Consider the following 24932-nt stretch of genomic DNA (forward strand, 5'->3'; position numbering starts at 1 on the left):
GGTCAGAAGAGACAGGTCACTGGGGGCATAGCCTGGAAGGATTTATCTCCCTTTTCAGTTTGTCAATTACTTTCATTCTGTTTCTCCAATGCCATGCCATGAGCAATTTTTTTGTGCCCATACATTTCCAGCATGCCATTCTACTTTGGAGCCAGAAAGAGGAAGAGGAGTCCAAAGTCACGGTGCTGAGGAAAAGTAGATTTACTTCAGCAATGTAAAAGTACATTTATTGCCACTCCAGGAAGAGGGGTCTCCAGAGCTGGGTGGCTGCTAGAAATAAGGCAGCATTTTTTCTTTATGGGATGAGGCCATCTCCACCCACCCAGAGGGTCTGAATTTAATTGGTTAATGGGCTCATTACTAATAGTACCAGGTCATACAGTGTGTCAGGGTAATTACAGCACACAGTTTAGGAACATTTCAGGAAGTTTAAAGCACAAGGGGTGAGAGAAAGTTTGAAAGCCAGTCCAAGGTTATCTATTGGGTGGTGGGCATGTTACTTCAGAAGTAAAACCACAAAGCTGCTTGATCTTAGTCACAGAAGTTACTTTTCTCCTCCCTTCTAAAAGAGCCTGTGTCCCTTACTCTAACACTACCTAAAGGTTCCATTTTTCCCTAAATAATGATCAAATTCATCATAGGGAATTTGTAATTGTATATAATACATCTTAATTATTCTTTTTCCCATTCCTTTCCCCTCCCTTCAACTCTTTATCCCTCCCCATTTACAAAAAATTTGTTTCCATTTTTCCTTCCATTATTTTTACTAAAATATTTTACCTTCCTATCCTCCCTCTCCCCCCTCCTGTGTTACTCTTCCCATTTAAACATATTCTCCCTACTTCCAAATATTTATCCTCCATTTTGCTCCATTGGGTTTTTCACACAAGACAAAAATTGTGATATTTAAACTCATATGTTTAACTTATTTCACTTAAAATTATGATCTTGAGGTGCATCCATGTACCTAAAAATTTGTCAAGTTTCTTGTTTCATGTTTTTTATGGAGGAGTAGTATTCCATTGTATACAAAAACCACATTTCTTTACCCATGCATTTGATGGGCATATGGGCTTTTTCCCAAGATTTAGCTATTATAAATTTTGCTGCTTTTAATACTGGTGTGCACTGTGATATTATGCTTTTTAACACTTTTGGGAAAATACCTAGAAGGGGAATAGCTGGATCAAATGGAACCTCTAGTTTTAGTTTTTTGAGGAATCTCCATACTGATTTCCATACTGGTTGTACCAATTTTTACTCCCACAAACAGTGAAGAATGGTTTCTTTTCCCCCACAGACTCACCAGAATTTGTTATTGGTTGATTTCTTTAGGATAGCCATTCTTTGTAGAGTGAGATGGAGTCTAAGTGCTGTTTTAATGTGCATTTCATGAATGACCATTGAAGCTGAACATTTTTTCATATATTTATTTTCTAATTTCACTTCTTCATCTGAGACATACCTATTGATTTCAGATGCCTATTTTTTTGCAATGGGTTTCCAAATTTAGGGTGTCTGATTTTTTTTGAATTCTTTTTCCATATGTTAGTCCTTTTTCAGAGGAGTAGTTGATAAAAGTATTTCCCATTCTGTGCATCATTTCTTCAGTCTATTGGTGGAATCTTAGGCTATGCGAAAGCTTTGTAATTTGATTTAATTCCAGTTGTTTCTTCTTTCTGATTTTAGAATGACTTATAGCTTTCACTTTTGACAATTTACTATGATGTTGGCTGTTGATTTGTCATAGAGCACTTATATCAGATAAAGACCTACTATATACCCATTTTCTTTTTTTTTTCCTAAATTCTTTTATTGGTACATTTTAGGTATACAATACATTTAGATTTATCTTTGGGTGCTTGTACCTGTGTACATGATGTATGTTGGTTCTTATTTTTTCATCATTACCTGTGCACCCTTCACCCCTCCACCCTTCCCTATTTACATATTCCATTTCCAATTAGATTTCTTTTCTCATAATTTTTCCTTTCCATTCTTTCCTTTCCCCTTCCCTTCCCACCACCCCTAGCCCTTTGGACCTATTCCTATTTCAAAGCATCACTTATTAATTATTAATCCTTTTAGTCCTTATTTACATTCTCAGTTTCTCACACTAGAGAAACTATTCAGCATTTACACATGCGTGTCTTATTTATTTCACTTAAGAGTATGGCCTCAATATGCATCCATTTAGCTATAAATGACTCTAGTTTCTCGTTCTTTGTGGCTGAGTAGTACTCCATTTCATTAAAAAAAACCACATCTTCTTTATCCAGATTCCAGTTGATGGGCACTTGGGCTGTTTCCAAGCTTTAGCTATTACAAACTGTGCCACAATAAACATGGGTACACATATATCTCTGTGGTACGATTCTTTTAATTATTTTGGGAAAATACCCAGCAGGGGAATAGCTGGGTCAAATGGGACCTCCAGCTCTAGTTCTTTGAGGTATCTCCACACTGATTTCCATAGTGGTTGCACCAGTCTGCACTCCCACCAACAATGGAGAAGGGTTCCTTTCTCTGCACACCCGCGCCAGCATTTGTTATTTATTTCTTGATAGCAGCCATTCTTTCTGGGGTAAGGTGGAATCTCAGTGTTGTTTTCATCTGCATACCTTGAATGACCAGTGAGGTTGAACATTTTTTCATATGTTTATTTGCTGCTTTTACTTCTTTGTCTGAGAAATGTCTGTTCATTTCAGATGCCCATTTTTGAATTGGGTCTTTGAATTTAGGGGGTCTGATTTTTTTCACTTCTATATATTTTCTAGATAGTAGCCCTTTGTCTGAATTAAAATTTTTTCCACATTGTAGGTTGTCTCTTAGCTCTGTTGGTGGTTTCTCTTGCAGTGCAGAAGCTTTTCAATAAGATGAAATCCCAGTTGTTGAGTCTTTCTGCTAGTTCCCATGTTACTGAGGTTTTGTACGTAAACTCTTTTCCTATGCTAATATCTTCAAGAGTTCTACCTAACTTATCTTCCAGCAAGTTTAGTGTTTCTGTCTTAACATTTAGATCTTTAATCCACTTAGATCTTAGTTTAGTGCATGGTGATAGATATGCATCTAGTTTTAGTCTCTGACAGGTTGAAATCCAGTTTTTCCAATACCATTTATTAAATAGGCTATCTCTCCTCCAATGAGGGTGGTTGGCTCCTTTGTCAAAGATGAGGTGGCTGAGTATGTCTGAAGTTGTTTTTGCATCTTCTAATCTATTCCATTGATCCTCGGGTCTGTTTCTTTGCCAGTACCATGCTGTTTTTATCACAGTAGCTTTGTAGTATAGCTTCAAGTTGGGTATTGTGATACCCCCAGCCACGTCTCTGTTGCCCAGAATTGCTTTAACTATTCTAGGTCTCTTCTGATTACAAATGAATTTTTGGTTGTTTTCTCTAGCTCTGTGAAGTATATTGTTGGAATTTCAATCAGCACTGCATTAAATCTATATAGCAGTTTTGGAAGTATGGCCATTTTCACTATATTGATTCTTCCTACTCAGGAACAAGGGATGTCTTTACATTTTCTTATACCCTACTCGATCTCCTTTTTCAGGGAGCTGTAGTTTTCAGTGTAGAGGTCTTTTGCTTCCTTTGTTAGATTGATTCCTAGATATTTCATGTTTTTGGATGCTATTGTAAAAGGAATTGTTTCCCTAATTTCTCTCTCAATGAGTCTGCTTTTTGTGTATAAGAAGGCTATTGTTTTTTGAGTGTTGACCTTGTATCCAGCTACTCTACTGAATCTGTCAATTAAGTCTGGAAGTCTTTTGGTAGAGTTTTTTAGGTCTTCTATGTAAAGTATCATATCATGAGCAAATAATGAGAGTTTAACTTCTTCCTTTCCTATCTTTATTCCTTTTATTTCTTTCTCTTTTTCTAATTGCTGTGGCTGTTTCCAGAACTATATTGAACAGGAATGGTGATAGTAGGCATCCTTGTCTTGTTCCTGATTTTAGCGTGAAAGTTTTCAGTTTTTGACTATTTAGTGTGATGTTGGCTGTTGGTTTTTCATAGATAGCCTTAATCAGGTTGAGATAAAGACCTTCTATTCCAATTTTCTGTAGGGTTTTTATCATGAATGGGTGTTGGATTTTTTCCAATGCCTTTTCTATATCTATTGAGATGATCATATGGTTTTGTTCTTGACTTTGTTAATATGGTGTATTACATTTATTGATTTATGTATGATGAACCATCCTTGCATCCCTGGGTTAGATCCGACCTGGTCAGGGTGTATGATCTTCTTGATGACCCTCTGTCTTCTGTTTGCCAGTATCTTGTTGAGGATTTTTGCATCTATGTTCATTAGGGAGATTGGCCTGTAGTTCTCTTTTGGGTTCGGTCTTTTCTTGGTTTTGGAATCAAAGTAACACTTGCTTCCAGGAATGAGTGTGGAAGCCTTGCTTCCCTTTCAATTTCCTTGATGAGTTTAAAGAGTAATGGTATTAGTTCTTCTTTAAATGTCATGTAGAATTCAGCAGTGAAGCCATCAGGACCTGGGCTTTTCTTTGTTGCTAAATTTTTTATTACATTTTCAATTTCACTCATTGTAATTGTGGTGTTTAAAATTTCTATATCATCTTCATTTAACTTTGGCAATTCATATGTATCTAGGAATCTGTCCATTTCTTCTGTGTTTTCCATTTTATTAGAGTACAGGTTCTTGAAGTAGGTATTGATGATCCTCTGGATTTCTGCTGGTTCTGTTGTGACTTCCCCTTTTTCATTCTTAATTGCATGGATTTGAGTCTTTTCTTTCCTTTTTTTGATAAGATTGGCTAAAGGTTTATCAATTTTATTTATTCTTTCAAAAAACCAACTCTTTGATTCATTGATTTTTTTGTATCATTCTCTTAGTCTCCATTGCATTGATTTTTGCTCTGATCTTTATAATTTCCTCTCTTGTGTGGGCTTTGGATTTGTTATTTTCTTCTTTTTCTAAGAGTTTGAGGCTCTGCATTAGATTTTTTATCTGAGCTCTCTGTTTTCTTAATATGGGCATTAACTGCTATGAATTTTCCATGTAGAACTGCTTTCATTGTGTCCCATAGATTCCTAAATGTTGTACTGGCATCATCATTTACTTGTGGAAACTGTCTAATTTCTTCTTTAATTTCCTCTGTGACCCATTGTTTGTTCAGGAGGGAGTTATTAAATTTCCAGGTGTTTGTGGGAGTTTTGCAGTTTCTCATGTTATTGATCTCCAATTTTATTGCACTGTGGTCTGATAATATACAGGGGGTAATTTCAGTTCTTTTACATTGACTTAGACATGTCCTGTGAGCTAGCATGTGGTCTATTTTGGTGAATGACCCATGCATAGCAGAAAAGAATGTGTATTCTGATTTTGTGGGATGGAACACTCTGTAAATGTCTATTAAGTCCATTTGTTCAATATCTTGGTTCAGTTCTAGAATTTCGATGTTAATTTTTTGTCTAGCTGATCTGTCTATTTGTAGTAGTGGGGTATTGAGGTCCCCCACTACAACTGTATTAGTGCTTATTTGGTTTTTCATGTCCATTAATATTTGTTTTGTATAGTTGGGGGCATTCATATTTGGTGCATATATATTTAGGATTGTCATCTCTTCCTCTTGGATTGTTCCCTTCACATGGATGTAATGACCATCTTTGTCTCTCTTAATTAGTTTTGGTTTGAAATCTACTTTGTCTGCAAATAAGATTGCTACTCCTGCTTTTTTCTGGGTTCCTGTCGCGTGGAGAGCCATTTTCCATCCTTTTACTTTCAGTCTATGAATTTCTTTTTGAGTTAGGTATGTTTCTTGTATACAGTATATTGTTGGATTCTGCTTCTTAATCCATTCTGCTAGTCTACTTCTTTTGATTGGTGAATTGTGGCCATTAACATTGATAGTTATAATTGAGAGATATTGACTCATCCTTGTCATGATGTTTTACTGTTGCTGGCTCTTATTTCTTTTTGCCCCTTTCCCTTTAGTTTCTTACCTTGTCTGGTGGCTTCCCTCTGTTGAGCCTCATGGAGTTGTGACTTTCATTGCCTCTTTCTAGGATATTGCTTAGAATTGTTTGGAGTGCTGGTTTGGTGTTCATGAAATTTTTCAGGTGTTCTTTGTCATGGAAGTATCTAATTTCCCCATCAATTTTGAAAGATAATTTTGCAGGATACAACAGTCTAGGTTGGAAGTTATTTTCTTTTAGGGCTTGAAATACTTCACTCCAGGCTCTCCTTGATTTGAGGGTTTGTGTTGAGAAGTCTGCCATGATTCTGATGAGCTTTCCTTTATAGGTGATTTGTTTCTTTTCTCTAACTGCCTGTAGGATTATGTTCTTCTGTTGGGTTTCTGAGATCTTGACTATTAATATGTCTAGGTGTAGATTTTTTTTTTGATCATGGCTGGGTGGAGTTCTATATGCCTCACTTATCTGTATGTCCAATTCTCCTACTCTGTTGGGAAAGTTTTCTACTATTACTTCTGTGAACAATTTTTTTATGTCAATTGTACTTTCTCCTGTTTTTTCGTGGACTCCTATCAGTCTTATGTTATTCTTCTTTGCATTGTCTAGCAGCTGTTGAATTGATTTCTCATGGTTCCTTATTATTTTTAAGAAATCTCTGTTTTCATGGTCCTTCACTGCAATCCTGTCTTCTATATCTGATATTCTATCTTTAGATTCTCTTAATCTGCTCTGCATGCTTTCAATGGAGTTTTTAATCTCCTGAATATCTATTTGAATCTGTTTCATGGATTCCATTTCTTTCTTATGTTGGTTGATCATGGTTTCCATTTCTTTCTTATGCTGGGCATTTATGGCTTCCAGCATGTTTCTGAGCTCATCTATTTTTTTATCAGTTTCTGTTCTAGAGGCTCTAATCATGTCTTTCACTCTGCTCACCATCTTTGTAGTTATCTGGGAGATTATTTCTGCTTTGAATTTTTCTAGAACCTCATTCATCTGTTTTTTACTTCCTGTGCTATCAGTTCAGGGTGTCCAGGTGGTTGATTATCAGACTTTTGCACCTCCTTTCCCCCAGAAATTGCCTTTTGTGGAGTGAAAGTCTGGGTCTGTGACTTGGTTAAATGCCTTCTCATTTTTGTTTTTGGTACTGTCCCTGGTTTAGTTCCTGGGTTGATATTTTGAAGTTGTTTATTGTATCTTTGCTGATCTATTTAAAACCATTATGGAATAATTGCTTCTCAGAGGTGTCTACCAGATATAACTGGTCTTTAGGTTTTGAGTCTCTAATGACTCTGAGGCTGTCTCATTTTCATTATACCAGAAAGGAAAACTGTTTAGATCAATCACAACACCTTAGCCCAAGTCATACAATCAGCAACACCATAGCATCAAATACCTCTTAAAGAATGACAATTTGTGGTAGTTATTAATCTATCACCTTTAAAAAATAAAGGGCCTCCTTCAGGGTGTGTCTTTGCTGTCACAATAGACAATGTGGGCAGCAGTGTGCAGTTATAAGTCAATGAGTCTCAGTAAGCTAGTCCCAGACCAGTGAGATTCAGGCAGATTTCTGGTTGCAAGTCCCAAGTTGAGCTCCCTGTCCTCCTGCAGGATTGCACTCTGCAAGTGTCTACTGAAAGTTTCAGCTGCTTTTCCCCTGAAGAAAGTCCAGCTTCCGATGGGAGCTGATTATCCCTCCAACTTACCAATCATCGTGGTCTGGTGTGACTTTATTGCAGAGATTCTCTTCACCTTTCCAGTGGGCTTGTTTTAGTCAGGGAGTCTGAGACAGGCACTCTCTCTTTTGTTCGTTTCTGGAGCTCAGGACAATGGCTTTTGTCCCTCTGTGCCTCTGCAGTGTATAACCAAGTAGCTGCACAGCCAAAAGGCCAGAGGCCAGGGGAGGTATTGTTGGAGGCGCCCGCGCGGCCAAGCTGTCAGCTGGTGGGCTTGCCTGGGGGGGGTCCTCCTCACCCTGTCCTGGTGGCTGCTGGAAAGCTGGTGGAGCAATCCGGACAAGCAGGTCCCAGTCGGCCTGCAACCGCTCAGCCCCACTCAGCCCCGCTGGCTCTGTTCGGCCCAGCCGTCAGCTCTATATATCCATTTTCTTCAGGGTTTTTTTTATCATGAATGGGTGATGGACTTTATCAAATCCTTTTTCTGCATCAAAAGAGTTGATCATGTGGTTTTGTACTTGATTGTGTTAATATGGTGTATTACATATATTGTTTAACATATGTTGAAACATCCATGCATCCCTGGGATGAATCCTACTTCATCATGGTATATAATCTTTATGATGATTTGCTACATTCTTTTTGTCGGTATTTTATTGAAGATTTTTGTGTCCATGTTCATGAGTGACATTGGCCTGTAGTTCTCTTTTTTTGGTTGGGCCTTTCTCTGCTTTTTATATCAAGGTAATGCTTGGTTCTAGGAATGAATTTGGGAGTATTGCTTCCCTTTCAATTTCATTAAAGTGTCTGAGGAGTAGTGGCATTCGATCTTCTCTAAAGTTCTTGTAGAATTCAGCAGTGAATCAGTCAGGACCTAGACTTTTCTTTTTTGGTGGTTTTTAAATTACATCCTCAATTTCATTGATTGATATTAGAATTTTAATAATTTTTATGTTTTCTTGATTCACTTTGGTATTTCATATGTATCTATGAATCTTTCCATTTCTTCTGAATCTTCCATCTTATTAGAGTACAGGCTATCAAAGTAGGTACTGATGATCCTCTGGATTTCTTCAGGATTTATTGTGGTTTCACACTTTTTATTCCTAATTGCACGGATTTGGGTCTTTCTTTGTTTTGGTGAGGTTGGCTAAGGATTTGTCTAATTTAATCCCTCAAAGAAACTCCTATTCAATTCATTGATTCTTTGTATTGTTTCTTTAGACTCAATTGCATTAATTTCTGCTCTGATATTTAAAATTTCCTTCCTAAAATATCTTTGAGTTCAGCTTGTTCTTCTTTTTCTAGAACCTTGAGGTTCAACATTAGGTTATTTATTTGAGCTTGGTCTGATTTTTTGATGTGGAAGTTCACTGCTATAAACTTCCCTCATAGGACTGCTCTCACTGTATCCCATAGGTTCCAGTATGTGGTATTGGCATTGTGCAATTGTGAAAATGCCTAATTTCTTCTTTAATTTCAATTGTGACCCATTTGCTCTTTAAGAGGGGATTATTTAATTTCCATGTGTTATGTAGTTTTTGTGGTTTGTTTTGCCATTTATTTCCAATTACATTATGGTATGATCTGATAATATACACTGGATATTGCAATTCCTCTGCATTTACTTAAGCATGTTCTTTAAATTATTATGGAGTCTAACTTGGAGAAAATTTCATGTGGTGCTGAAAAGGATGTGTATTCTGTTGTTGTTGTGTAGAACACTCCGTATATATCTACTAAGTCTATTTGTCCAAAATTTTGGTTCAGCTCTGATATTTTTTTGTTGATATTTTGTCTGGTTGATCTATTTGTGACAGTGGAGTATTAAGGTTCTCCATTTTAATTGTATGCATGGTAATCTGATTTTTCATGTCCATTAGTGTTGGTATTTAACAGTTGAGTGTGCCAGTATTTAATGTATTTATATTTATGATTGTTATTTCTTCTTCTTTGATTTTTCCCTTGACAAGTATATAATGACCTTCTTTGACCCTTCTGGTCAGTCTTGGCCTGAAATCCACTTTGTCTTCAAATAGAATATGTTCTCTTGTTCATTTCTGAGTTCCTGTTGCATAGAGTATTTGTATGGAGCATACTGTTGAATCTTATTTCTTGATCCATTTGGCCAATCTTTTTTTTCATTGGTGAATTGAGGCCATTCACAGTAATGATTATAACTGATATGTATTGACTTATCCTTGTCATGTTATTTTTTCTTTTCAGTTCCCTTTCTTTGTCTTTCATTTGTTTGCCTTGTTTGCTGGGTTCATTCTATTGCAATTCTTGGAATTTTTATATTTGTTTTCTTTTCCTAGGTTACCCTTCAGAACATTTTGGAGTGCTGGTTTAGTGGTCGTGAATCTCTCTTCATGTGCTCATCATGAAAATATCTGATTTCTTCAATTTTGAAAGATAATTTGGCAGGGTCCAACAATCTGGGTTGGAGGTTATTTTCTTTCAAGGATTGAAATACTGCACTCCAAGCTCCAAGCTCTTCTTGACTTAAGGGCGTGTCTTGACAAGTCTGCTGTGATTCTGATTGATTTTCCTTTATAGATAATTAGTTTCTTTTCTATAATCACTTTTAATATTTTGTTCTTAGGCTGAATTTCTGGAATCTTGACTATTATATGCCTTGCTATATATTTTTTCTGATAGTAGCTATTTGGAGTTGTACATGTCTCATTTATCTGTATGTCAAATTCTTTTTCCATGCTTGGAAAATTTTCTGCTATTACTTCTTTGAACTATTTTTATGTCCTTTGTGCTATCTTCTGCTTTTTCATTGATTGGAATTAACATTATATTATTATTCTTTATATTATCTAGTAGCTGTTAGGTTGAGATTTCATGGTCCTTTACTATTTTTAAGAAGTATTTCAGTTGATGATTGCCAACTTCAACCCTCTCTTTTAGATCTGATATTCTATTTTCATGTTGGATGATTCTGCTGTATATACTTTCAATAGAAATTTTAATTTTCTGGATATCTCTTTGAATCTTCTTTGGTTTCCCTGTTTTTCATAAGCTCTTCTATTTTTTTCTATCTGTATCTATTCTCAATTCACTAATCATACCTTCAGTATGGTCAGTATCTCTTTAATTATCTGTGTAATTATATCTGTTTTTCTTTTGTCAAGAAATTTATTCATCTGTTTTGTTACTTCTCCTGCTACCATTTCAGAAAGTTAAGCTGAATGGCTTTTCATTTCTTCCACCTCAATGCCTCTGGATTTGCCTTAAGTGATTTGGGGGTGTTGAGTTGCATCTAGCTTCCATGTTTTCACATTATCTATTTTTCATTTGTTTGCATCAAGGCTTGTAAATTGCTTATGGTAGGCAGCTTTATTAGTATTATCAAGACCTCTTTAGGAAATGACCACTTTTCAGAGAAGTTTTCTAGGCATAGCTGACTTTTTGCCTTTGAGTCTATCCCAGAATCCTATCTGTTCTGCTTATTAGTGATGAAAGATTGTACCCTGTTTGCCCCAGCACCCAGTTCTTTGGTACTGGGCTGCAATATTCTTTATATTCCTTCCAGTCTAGGTATTTGCATACAAGGAAGATCAATTGATCACAACTATGTCACCTTAGCTAAAGTAGTATAATTAATAATACCATGAAACACAGACTGGAAAAGGATAAACTGTTATAATTAATAATTTGCCACCTTTAACCCTTGGTTTAGATTTACGGTTATGTAACAAAATCTATGACAAACCAGACAACTATATACAGTAAACATCCACTAAATAGAGTGATTTTACCATATGCTGAGGAAATTTGAAAGGAAAAAGAGAAAAGATAGAGAAGTGAAAAAAGAAAAACAGATTAGAAGCAAGGCTGAGGGACAAAGGAAGATTACTCCTTTCTCAGGAAACTGGTGAAGAAGACAGGAGGGAAGGAATGTAGGAGAAAACAAAAACAAGAGCAAAAAAAATCTCTAAAACTGATGTTCACACTCACAAAAAAAGCAATAAAAAAACACAAATGAACAATAACAAAAAGACTAAAGACCAAAAGCACAGGGCAAAAAAAAAAAAATCTCTGTGATTTCAAGCCAGTGGTTATCTTCTGGGGTCTACAGTTTTGTGGCAGTGTCTAATTCAAGTGTGACTCTGCTCTCACTGGTAGGCAAGGATAGTAGTCAGAGCCCAGATCCATGCTGTGTAATCTCTGGCAGTGAGTTCAGGGCAGGGTTCCAGTTTGGAACTTTCAAATCCACAGAAATTCACATTGAATGTGAACTCTCTTCATGAGGATAGAGCCTGAGTCTTTTAACTTATAATAACCTTGGTGTCTCTTCCTGGCCTAATTACAGCTCCTTGAACATGGGTGTGTCCTGTGGTTGTACTTCACCCAGTCACTGTGGAAGTTTAACACTTGAAACTCTGAGGAGACGCCATCCCACAGCTGCTCTAAATCCCAGGTTCATTTGGCTCCTTCCTAAAATGGTGTCTGACCAAGTAGTTTCCAAGGTATATGGCAGATGCTTCAACTAGAGTTACTGACCAGCTATTGTAATGCACAACATCCACTGCTCCATTCCATTGATATGTCTCTTTCTGACAGCCTGTGGAGTCACCCACTTTCACTGTGTCTCTGTAGGTTCCATCTTCCTTTCTCTTGCCACAAGCTAGGAGTCAGGGAGAAAGTTCAGATTGCCCCTTCCTTTTCTGTGTTGTGGTCTATCTCCTCAATTTTTCTGTAGGCCCCAATTTCCCATAAAGATCCTTCCTGGGTCCCAGGAATCCAACTCCCTCCTTCTTTACTTCACCAAGTTGTTATTTTGCAGTTTCTGGATTCCAAATATTGGCGAGGCTGTTTTATTTCTATTTGTCACTCTGCCATCTTCCCAGAAGTCCTAAACCTCTCCACAGCTCTCTTTAAAAACCTTCTCAATTATGTCCGCTTTGCTTCTTTATTTTACTAAAAATATATTTTCAAGTTCATAATATTTAACCCCTTTGCCTTGTTCTCTGGTGAGGTTTGTGGATAACAGCCTATTATGACACCAGCACATGTAGGAATACATACTCACATGACCTAAAGATATTCCACTAGATTCTGCCATCTAAAGACTCACACAACCTCCCAATACCACGACCCCAGGGATGAAGTCTTAACATAAGGACTTTTGGGAGATATTCAATATCCAAATCGAGACACTGAATCACCCCACTGCAGACAGGCAGGTCTGCGCACACCCTACGGAGGTCCCGAGTCTCACGGAACATGCCGAGTCAGCCTGCTGCAGGCAGGCAGGTCTGCCCATGCCCTACCGAGGTCCCGAGTTGCACAGAATGCACCAAATAAGCCTGCTGCAAACAGGCAGGTCTGTGCATGCCCTACCAAGGTCCCAAGTCATGTGGAAGATGCTGAATCACCACGCTGCAGACAGTCAGCCAGCTGGTTCCACACTACAAAGACACAGGGGACACAAGTCCACCAGACCATGGTACTGAGTCCCGCTGCTCCCGGCCCAGAGGTAGGGGCTTCTGAGCTGCCATTCCACTGCTCTTGGTCCAGAGGACGGGGCTTCCCAGTCACCATCCTTCCCGCTGCTCCCAGCCCAGATGAAAGGGCTTTTGGACCACCTTCTGTCCTGCTGCTCCTGGCCTAGAGGAAGGGGCTTCTGGGCCACCAGCCCTCCAACTGCTCCTGGCCCAGAGGTAGGGGCTTCTGAGCCACCATCCCGCTGCTCCTGGTCCAGAGGAAGGGGCTTCCCAGCCACCAACCCTCCTGCTGCTCCCAGCCCACAGGAAAGGGATTTTGGGCCACCATCCCTACCACTGCTCCCGGCCCATGTCCCACCTCTCCCAGCTCACAGGAGGTAATCCTTGCAGGAACTAACAGCCCCCCGCCAGAGGTGAAATGAGAAAACAGGTAAATAAGTCTCAAAACCAGACTTCCAGATCACCTACAGCAACCACAAAAGGAAATGAGATGGAACACTCTGATACTCAACCACCTGGACCCACTGAACTGGCAACAAAAGGGGATCTGGAAAAAATGAAGTCAGAAATAATTTCTCAGATAACAGGAGAAATTGTGCCCCTAGTGGAAGACATGATTAATAAATCTAGAGAGGAGCTCAGGAACATGATGGAATCCCAACATAGGAAACAAATGGAATCCATAAAACAAATGCAAATAGATTTCCAGGACATGAAAACTCCATTGAAAGTCTACACAGCAGAATGAGCCAATGTGAGGACAGAATTTCAGATATAGAAGATAAGATTGCAATTAGTGACCAGGAAAAGAAAAATTGCTTCAAAATTATAAGGGAACATGAGAAAGCAACCCAGCAGCTGCTAGATGATGCAAAGAAGAATAACATAAGACTGATTAGGCTCAATGAAGAAACAGGAGAGAGTGCAGATGACATAAAAAAATCTTTTCACAGAAATAATGGCAGAAAACTTCCCAAGGAAGGGAAAAGAGCTTGACATACAGATAAGTGAGGCATATAGAACTCCAAATAGCCTTGATCAAAAAAATCTACACAGAGGCATATAATTTTTTAGATTCCAGAAACACAAGAAAAGAACAAAGTCCTCCAAGCAATCAGAGAAAAGAAACAAATCACATTCAAAGGAAAGCCATCAAAATCACAGCAGACTTCTCAACACAAACCATCAAGGCAAGAAGAGCTTGGCATGACATATTCCAAGCCCTAAAAGAAAACAGCCTCCAACCCAGATTGATGTACCCTGCAAAACTATCTTTCAAATTTAATGGAGAAATAAGATACTTTCATGACAAAAAGCACCTTAGGAAATTTGTGAATACCAAACCAGCACTCCAAAGAATTTTACACAATATCCTAGGAACAGATATTGAGGATCACAACCCAAGGAAGCAAAGCAGAATGAACCCATCTAGCATGACAAGAAATTAAATGTAAAGAGTGAGAACTCAACAAAAAGAAAAAGTCATGGTAATGATAAGTCAATATGTTTCAGTTATAGCCATCAATGTTAATGGTCTCAATTCACCAATCAAAAGAAATAGATTAGCACAATGGGTCAAGAAGCAAAATCCAACAATATGCTGCATACAAGAAACACACGTAATTCAAAAGGAAACTCATAGACTGAAAGTGAAAGGGTGGAAAACAATACTCCATGTGACAGGAACCCGAAAGAAAGCAGGAGTAGCTATCCTCTTTGCAAATCAAGTAGATTTCAAGCCAATACTGATTAACAGAGATGAAGAGGGACACTACATCCTTGTAAAGGGAAGACTCCAAGAGGAAGAGATGAAAATCATAAATATATATTCACCAAACACTAGTGCACCCAACTATATAAAACAAATACTAACAGACATAAAAAGTCTTATATGCACTAATACAATTGTAGTAGGGGACCTCAACACCCCGCTGTCACAAATAGAGGGATCAACTAGACTAAAAATAAGTAATGAAATACTAGAACTCCATCAAACTCTTGAACAAATGAAGTTAACAGATGTTTACAGAGTCTTCCACCCCACAAAATCAGAATACATATTCTTCTCAGCTGCACATGGGTCATTCTCAAAAATAGACCACATACTCACACATAGAACATGTTTAAGTAGGTGCAAAGGAATTGAAGTTATCCCCTGTATATTATCAGACCATAGTGCAATGAAATTGGAGATCCATAGCAAAAGAAACTCAAAAAATTTCATAAACACATGGAAATTGAACAACACACTTCTAAATAATAAATGGGCCACAGAGGAAATTAAAGAAGAAATCAGACAGTTCCTTCAATTAAATGACAATGACGATATAACATATTGGAATCTATGGGACACAATGAAAGCAGTCTTACGAGGGAAATTCATAGCATTGAATATGCATATTAGGAAAACAGAACAAGCCCAATTAAACAACCTGATGCTGAACCTCAAGCTTCTAGAAAAAGAAGAGGACGACAACCCCAAAGCTCATACAAGGGAGGAAATTATAAAGATCAGAGGAGAAATCAATGCAATGGAGACTAAGAGAATGATACAAAAAAATCAATGAAGCCAAGAGTTCGTTCTTTGAAAGAATCAACAAAATTGACAAACCTTTAGCCAACCTTGTCAGAAAAAAAAAGAAAAGGCCCAAATCCATGCAATTAGGAATGAAAAGGGTGAAATTACAACAGACCCAGCAGAAATGCAGCGGATCATCAATACCTACTTCCAGAACCTATACGCCAATAAGATGGACAACACAGAAGAAATGGACAGATTCCTAGCTACATATGAATTATCAAAGTTGAACAAAGAAGACCTAAAATTTCTAAACAACCCAATATCAACTAATGAAATTGAAAATGTAATTAAAACTTATCAACTAAGAAAAGCCCAGGCCCTGATGGCTTCACTGCTGAATTCTACAAGACATTTAGAGAGGAACTGCTGCCACTACTGTTTAAACTCTTCAATGAAATTGAAAGGGAAGCAATATTCCCAAATTCATTCCTGGAAGCAAGCATCACCTTGACCCCTAAACCAGAGAAAGACCCAACTGAAAAAGAGAACTATAGGCCAATCTCACTAATGAACATAGATGCAAAAATCCTTAAAAAGATAATGGCAAACAGAATGCAGAAGATCATCAAGAAAATCATACACCCTGATCAAGTGGGATTCATCGCAGAGATGCAGGGATGGTTCTACATATGCAAATCAATCAATGTAATACACTATATCAATAGAGCCAAGGACAAAAACCATATGATTATCTCCATAGATGCAGAAAAAGTATTTGACAAAATCCAACATGCATTTATGATAAAAACCCTAAAAAAAATTGGAATAGACGGTCTCTACCTCAAACTGATAGCAGCCATCTATGAAAAACCAACAGCCAATATCATACTAAATGGTCAAAAACTGAAATCCTTCACACTAAAATCAGGAACAAGACAAGGATGCCCACTATCACCCCTCTTGTTCAATATAGTTCTGGAAACATTAGCCACGGCAATTAGACAAGAGAAAGAAATAAAAGGAAGATAGGTAATGAAGAAGTCAAATTGTCATTATTTGCAGATGACATGATACTCTATATAGAAGACCCCAAGAACTCCACCAAAAGTCTTCTAGACTTAACAACCAAATTCAGTCAAGTAGCTGGATACAAGGTTAACACACAAAAATCAATAGCTTTCCTCTACACCAATGACAGACTCACTGAGAGAGAAATAGGGCAAATAATTCCTTTCAAAAGAGCATCATCCAAAAAACTGAAATACCTAGGATCATCCTAATGAAAGAAATGAAAGACCTCTTCTCTGAAAACTGTGGCACTCTGAAAAGAGACCTTGAAGTTCATATCAGCAAATGGACAGGACATCCCCTGCTCCTGTGTAGGAAGGATTCATATAGTGAAAATGGCCATACTTCCAAAACTGCTATATAGATTTAATGCAATTCCAATTGAGATCCCAGCAGCATACTTCATAGACCTTGAGAAAACAGTCCAAAAATTCATTTGGAACAAGAGACCCAGAATAGCAAAAGCAATTCTAGGTAACAGAGACATGGCAGGGGGTATCACAATCCCCAACCTGCAACTATATTACAAAGCTACTGTGATAAAAACAGCATGGTACTGGCAAAGAAACAGACCTGAGGACCAGTGGAACAGATTAGAAGATGCAGAAACAATGCCAGACACACTCAGCCATCTCATATTCAATAAAGGAGCCAAACACCCTCACTGGAGGAAAGATAGCCTCTTTAATAAATGGTGCTGGAAAAGTTGGGTTTCAACTTGCCAAAGATTAAAACTAGACCTGTATTTCTCACCATGCAGTAAACTAAAATCGAAATGGATTAAAGATCTAAATATTAAAATAGAAACTCTGAACCAGTTGGAACAGAGGTTAGGTAGAACCCTTGAAAACATTGGTGTAGGAAAAGATTTTATGAACAAAACCTCAATTGCCTATGAACTAGCACCAACAATCAACAAGTGGGATCTCTTCTTATTAAAAAGCTTCTGCACAGCAAGAGAAACCATCAGCAGTGTGAAGAGACAACCCACAATGTGGGAAAAAATCTTCACCTGCTTTTCCTCAGATAAAAGTCTACTACCTCGAATCTATAAAGAACTTAAAAAGATCAGACCTCCCAAATTTAAAGACCCAATCCAAAAATGGGCATCTGAAATGAACAGACATTTCTCAGACAAAGAAGTAGAAATAGCAAAGAAATACATGAAAAAATGTTCAACATCACTGGTCATTCTAGAGATGCAAATGAAAACAACCTTGAGATTCCATTTCACTCCAGAAAGAATGGCTCCTATCATGAAGTCAACCAATAACAAATGCTGGCGGGGCTGTGGGGAAAGAGGAACCCTGCTCCCCTGCTGGTGGGAATGTAGACTGGTGCAACCACTGTGGAAATCAGTATGGAGATACCTCAAAGAACTAGGACTGGAAGTCCCATTTGACCCCACTATTGCACTGCTGGGGATCTTCCCCAAAGTAATAAAAGAATCATACCACAGTGATATATGTGCATCCATATTCACAGCAGCACAGTTTGTAATAGCTAAAACTTGGAAACAGCCCAAATGCCCATCAACTGGAGACTGGATAAAGAAAATGTGGTTTTTTAATAAAATGGAGTACTACTCAGCCATAAAAAATGAGAAATTAGAGACATTTACAGCTAAGTGGATGGACATTGAGGCGATACTCTTAAGTGAAATAAATAGGACACACAGCTATAAATACCAAATAGTTTCTCTGGTGTGAGAAACTGAAAGTGTAAATAAGGACTAAAATGTATAATAGGTAATGTGAAATAGGAAGAAACGGGGCAAAGGGGAAGGAAGTGGGAGGGCTGGGGAAAGGATAGAAGCGAATGGGATTAATATGAGAAAATGGAAAAATAGGAGCAAAATCTTTGTAAATAGGGAGGAATGGAGGGGTTGTAGGGAGGGCTGGGCAAGGGTGAAAAATAAGAACCAAGAGAAATTCTGTAAAGTTACAAATTTCCAATGATGAATATCATTATATTGTATACGTAAAATGTACCAATGATTAGAATGAATAATCGATAATGCAAAATAGGAAGAAAAGGTCCTAAAGGGTAGGGGTAGTGGGAGGGGCAGGGGAAAGGAAAGAAGGGAAAGGAAAAATGATGAGAAATTTAAAAAATGGAAATAAAGTCTTTGTAAATAGGGAAGAGTGGAGGGCGTGAAGGGAGGGCGAGGAATGGGGAAAAAATAAGAACCAAGATGCATTATGTGAAGGTACTATTCCCAATGAGAAATGTAATTGTGTTGTATACCTACAATGTACCAATAAAATAATTTAATAAAAAAAATCCAAATCATATCAAAAGTGCTTTCAAGATTGCTACCTGTGAGAGATAAGTGACAGAAATAAGATTTGACCAAATAAGAAAATTAACTACTATACATTTTAATTAGCAGACTTATTGCAAATTTAGAATCTGGGATGACCAGGCAAAGTTATATGGAGTAAAGGAAAGAGATCTGAGCTTTTAAATTTCCAAACTGACTATAGTTCAATGAAGTATATATCTATAATTACACATGATCTTGAGTACAATACTTGTCTTTATCCAAGCTAATTTATAAGAAAATTGGTGGGAAGATGACAGAGTGATAGACAGGAGCAAATCAGCCTCTCTGAGATTTGGAATCTAGAAGCTAGAATATAACAACTTGGGGAAGGATAGGAGGGAGGTGGATCCCCAGGACCCAGGGAAGTTCTGAAGGGAGAATTGGAGCTCACACGGAAAATGAAGAGACAGAGCTCAATGCAGATAAAGGAGGTGGCAAAGTGTACTTTTTCCCTGACTCCTAGTTCACAGTGTGACAGAGGAGGCTTGAATCTACAGAGTCACATTGAGGGTGGATGACTCCAGAGGCCTCCAGGAAGAAATACACAAGTGAAATGGAGCAGTGGATTCTGTGAGCTAAAACACAGGGTGTTTGGCCAGATGTCATTTTAGGGAAAGGCCAGTTGAACCCAGGACACACAGCAGCTGTGGGTTGGCTTCATCTATGGACTCCTAGTGACTGGGTGAGGCACAACCATGAGAGACATTTAGGGTCAAGGAACCAAGGTCAGGCCAGAAAAGATATGAAGTGTGTTGTAGGCAGAACAACTCAATCCCACAATGAGAGGACAAGATCAGCCTCAGGCTGATCTTCTGTGAGGTGGAAAGCACAAGAAATGACACCTTACCCTATTCCAATTGCAGGCTTTCTGGGATTATCTATCTCTTTGCTGTAATTCTACTTTAAGCTTGCTGAGGTCATTCAACATGGATCTAGCCTCTGTCTAACAGTGACAAGAGAGACTTGCATTGAATTGGACACTACCACAAAACCATAGATCCCAGAAGATAACCACAGGCTTGAAATCACAGAGAAAATTTGTTCTTTCATTTTGGTTGTTTCTTGATTTTTTTGTTTTTTCATTAGTGTGAACATTGGTTTTAGTGGTTTTGTTTCAGTTTGTTTTTGTTATTTTTCTTCTTTCTTTCCCTGCTGTCTTCACCATTTTCCCAAAGATTCAGTAATCATCCTTTGTCCTTCATCCTTGCTTCTAAGCTCTTTCTCTTCTTTTATTTCCTTATTTTTTTCTTACTCATTTTAAATTTTCTTCCCTGAGAGTGAAATCCTTATCTTGAGCTGATATTTACTGTATATAATTTTCTGATTTGCTTTAGATTTTGTTAAACAACTATAAATCTTATACCAATGGTTAAAGGTACAATTAACAATTACCACAGTTAGTCATGTTCTAGACTATGCTTGATGCTATTGTTATTGCTGACTGTACTACTTTAGCAAAAGTGACAAGGCCAGAGATTTAGCTCAGTGGTTCTGCTCCCAGCCTTGCAAGTGCAAGGTCTGGAGTTTGATTCCCTGGTACCAAAACAAACTAACAAACAAAAAAAGTGACAGAACTATGATCAGTTGTTTTTCCTTGTATGTCCAAACCAAGACTGTTTGGAGGTCATAAACAACAACCTCCAGAACCAAAAAACTGGGAGGTAGGCCTAATAGGTAGCAACATCTCATCCCTAATAAATTGGAGAGGCAGTATCTTGGGACAGACACAAAAGACAAAATCCAGCTGCATCTAGAAGACATCTCTGAAAAGTAGTCATTCCCTAAGATGTTCTAAATACTAGTATAAACCTACATACCATAAACAATTTAGAGGGCATACAGATAAAACCATAGAGGAGATTGTGAAAGTGATGGAAACCATGAATGCCCAACGTAGGAAAGAACTGGAGTCCATTAAACAGATTTACAGATATTTAAGAGAGTAAAAATTCTATGAAAGTATACACAGCAAGACTTGCACTGCCCACCACCAGATACCATGAGACATATGCTGCCCACACCTTCGAGGGCAGCTCACACTGCTGCGTGGGGATCTGAATCTGTATGGCAGAGTCAACCAGGGTCAGAGAGGCCATTGCTATTAGTTCAGGGAGGTGGTGTGGTGGTGAGCAGCAGAGAGAGGGCTTCTCCAAGGATTTTTGAAAATTGATAGCCACTGAGAGAATAAAGATGCAGCGGACTACAGCAGTTGGTGAGTTGTTGGGACCAGCAACTCCTATTGAACCCGGACTTGGTATGGGGGAAGGGCAGCTCAAACCTGCAGGTCAGGGAGCTCAATTTTGGATTGTAGCCAGAAACCAGCCTGAATCTCAGTGGACTATGGCTGGTTCACAGAGATTCATTGACTTGATTCTGCACGCTGCTGCCCATGTTGTAAACCAGAGAAATACCTTGAAGGGGACTCCTTTTTTCTTTTCTTTTACTTCTCTTTTCTTCTTCATTTCTCTCCTTTCTTGTTCCTGCTTTTGTCCTATTCTGTTTTCTTCATGATTGTTCTTATTTTTATAGGAGCCTGAATACAGTTTCTAGTTTTGCTATTGTTTTTAGTTTGTTATGATCTTCTTTTTGTTCCATCATTCTCTTTTTCTCCTGTCTTCACCAGCTTCCCAGTTTGCATGATCATCTTGTGTTCTCTAGCCCCATTTCCAACCTTTTCCTCTCCTTCTCTCTCTACTCCCTCAACTCCATTTAAGTCTTTTTCCCAGAGGGTAAGTCTGCTATATCAAAGGGCTTATTTACTGCAAACATATTTCTGATTGTTCCTTGATTTTGATATATAACCACAAGTCCAATTCAGAGGTGAAAGGTGACATTAACAGCTACAACAATTTACCACTTTTTAAGCTGTGTTTGATGCTACTTTTTTTGCTGTTTTGTTTTTTGTGTTATTTTATAGGTTTTTTATAAATTTTATTTTATTGGTACCTTTTGGGTATACAGTATAATGACATTCATCATTGGAAATTTGTTCCTTTACATAATCTCTCTTGGTTCTTATTTGTCCCACTTCCACTCCCCTCCCTTCCACCATTCCATCCCTACCTATTTACAAAGACTTTGTTGCCACTTTTTCATTTTCTCATATTAATTCCATTCCCTTCTTTCCTTTCCCCTATCCATCTTACTTTCCCTTTCCCTTTGCCCCCTTTCTTCCTATTTCACATTATCTATTATACCTTTTAGTCCTTATTTACACTTTCAATTTCTCACACTAGAGAAACTATTCAGTATTTACACATGTGTGTCCTATTTATTTCACTTAAGATTATCACCTCAATGTGCATCCATTTAGCTATAAATGTCTCTAATTTCTCATTTTTTATGGTTGAGTAGTACTCCATTTTATTAAAAAAAAAAAACACATTTTCTTTATCCAGTCTTCAGTTGATGGGCATTTGGGCTGCTTCCAAGTTTTACCTATTACAAATTGTGCTGGTACAAACATGGGTGCACATACATCACTGTGGTATGATACTTTTCATTCTTTGGGGAAGATACTCAGCAGGGGAATAGCTGGGTCAAATGGGACTTCAAGTCCTAGTTCTAGGAGGGAACTCCATACTGATTTCTACAGTGGTTGCACCAGTCTACATTCCCACCAGCAGTGGAACAGGGTTCCTCTTTCCCCACAGCCTGACCAGCATTAGTTATTGGTTGATTTCGTGATAGCAGCCATTCTTTCTGGAGTGAGGTGGGATCTCAGTGTTGCTTTCATTTGAATCTCTTGAAAGACAAGCGATGTTGAACATTTTTTCATGTGTTTGCTATTTCTACTTCTTTTTGTGAGAAATATCTGTGCATTTCAGATGCTGATTTTTGGATTGGGTCTTTAAATTTGGGAGGTCTGATCTGTTTAAATTCTTTATAGATTCTAGATAGTAGACCTTTGTCTGAGGAAGAGCAGGTGAAGATTTTTTCCCACATCGTGGATTGTCTCTTCACACTGCTGGTGGTTTCTCCTGCTGTGCAGAAGCTTTTTAATAAGAAGAGATCCCACTTTTTGATTTGTTTTGCTAGTTTACGGGCAACTGAAGTTTTGTTCATAAAATCTTTTCCTACACCAATGCCTTCAAAAGTTCTACCTTACCTCTCTTCCGGCCAGTTCAGCATTTCTGTTTTAATATTTAGATATTTAGTCCATTTTGATTATAGTTTAGTGGATGGTGAGAGATACAGGTCTAGTTTTAATCTTTGGCAAGTTGAAACCCAATTTTTCCAGTACCATTTATTAAAGAGGCTATCTTTCCTCCACTGAGGGTGTTTGGCTCCTTTGTCAAAGATGAAGTGGCTGAGTGTGTCTGGAGTTGTTCTGTATCTTCTAATCTGTTCCACTGGTCCACAAGTCTGTTTCTTTGCCAGTACCATGCTGTTTTTATTACAGTAGCTTTGTAGTAAAGTTTCAAGTTGAACATTGTGATACCCCCTGCCATGTCTCTGTTACCTAGAATTGCTTTTGCTATTCTGGGTCTCTTCTTCTTCCTAATGAATTTTTGGATTGTTTTCTCAAGGTCCATGAAGTACACTGCTGGGGTTTCAATTGGGATTGCATTGAATCTATATAGCAGTTTTGGAAGTATGGCAATTTTCACCGTGTTGATCCTTCCTACCCATTTTCTGATATCATCTTCAATCTCTCTTCAGGGTGCTCTAGTTTTCAGAGAAGAGGACTTTGATTTCTTTTGTTAGGTTGATTCCTACATATTTCAGTTTTTTGGATGCTATTGTGAAAGGAATTATTTTCCCTATTTCTGTCTCAGTGAGTCTGTCATTGGTGCAGAGGAAAGCTATTGATTTTTGTGTGTTGAACTTGTATCCAGCTACTCTACTGAATTTGATTACTAAGTCTAGAAGACTTTTGTGGCATTATTTGGGTCTTTTATATAGAGTATCATATCATCTGCAAATAATGACAATTTGATTTCTTCATTTCCTATCTTTATTCCTTTTATTTCTTTCTCTTATCTAATTGCTGTGGCTAATGTTTCCAAAAGTATATTGAACAGGAGTGGTGATAGTGGATATCCTTGTCTTGTTCCTGATTTTAGTGTGAAAGATTTCAGTCTTTGACCATCTAGTATGAAATTGGCTGTTGGTTTTTCATAGATGGCTTCTATCAGTTTGAGGTAGAGACCATCTATTCCAAATTTTTGTAGGGTTTTTATCATAAATGCATGTTAGATTTTGTCAAATGCTTTTTCTGTGTCTATGGAGATAATCATATGGTTTTTGTCCTTGGCTCTCTTGATATAGTGTATTACACTGATTGATTTGCATATGTTGAATCATCCCTGCATCCTTGGGATGAATCCCACTTGATCAGGGTGTATGATCTTCTTGATGATCTTCTGCATTCTATTTGCCATTATCTTATTAAGGAATTTTGCATCTATGTTCATTAGTGAGATGGGCCTATAGTTTTCCTTTTCAGTTGGGTCTTTCTCTGGTTTAGGGGTCAAGGTGATGCTTGCTTCCAGGAATGAATTTGGGAGTATTTCTTCCCTTTCAATTTCATTGAAGAGTTTAAACAGTAGAGGCAGTAGTTCCTCTCTAAATATCTTGTAGAATTCAACAGTGAAGCCATCAGGACCCAGGCTTTTCTTAGTTGGTAAGTTTTTAATTACGTTTTCAATTTCATTGGTTGATATTGGGTTGTTTAGAATTTTTAGGTCTTCTTCATTCAACTTTGGTAATTCATATGTATCTAGGAATCTGTCCATTTCTTCTGTGTTTTCCATCTTATTGGCATATAGGTTCTGGATGTAGGTATTGATGACCCACTGGCTTTCTGCTGGGTCTGTTTAATTTCACCCTTTTCATTCCTAATGGCATGGATTTTGGCCTTTTCTTTCCTTTTTCTGATAAGGTTGGCTAAGGGTGTGTCAATTATGTTGATTCTTTCAAAGAACCATCTCTTGGCTT

At 37.8% G+C, this 24932-nt stretch overlaps 1 pseudogene; it reads right to left on the reverse strand.

The window, feature by feature from the left end:
• The window catches only part of LOC106007922 (uncharacterized), a 36319-nt pseudogene extending 15231 nt beyond the window's left edge, over nt 1-21088 (reverse strand).
• Nucleotides 21089-24932: the final 3844 nt, after the last annotated feature.

This window comes from Heterocephalus glaber, unplaced genomic scaffold (genome assembly GCF_053883595.1).
Source record: "Heterocephalus glaber isolate CG9 unplaced genomic scaffold, H.glaber_assembly_v1.0 deba00001613, whole genome shotgun sequence".
In the NCBI taxonomy this organism is placed as follows: Eukaryota; Metazoa; Chordata; class Mammalia; order Rodentia; family Bathyergidae; genus Heterocephalus; species Heterocephalus glaber.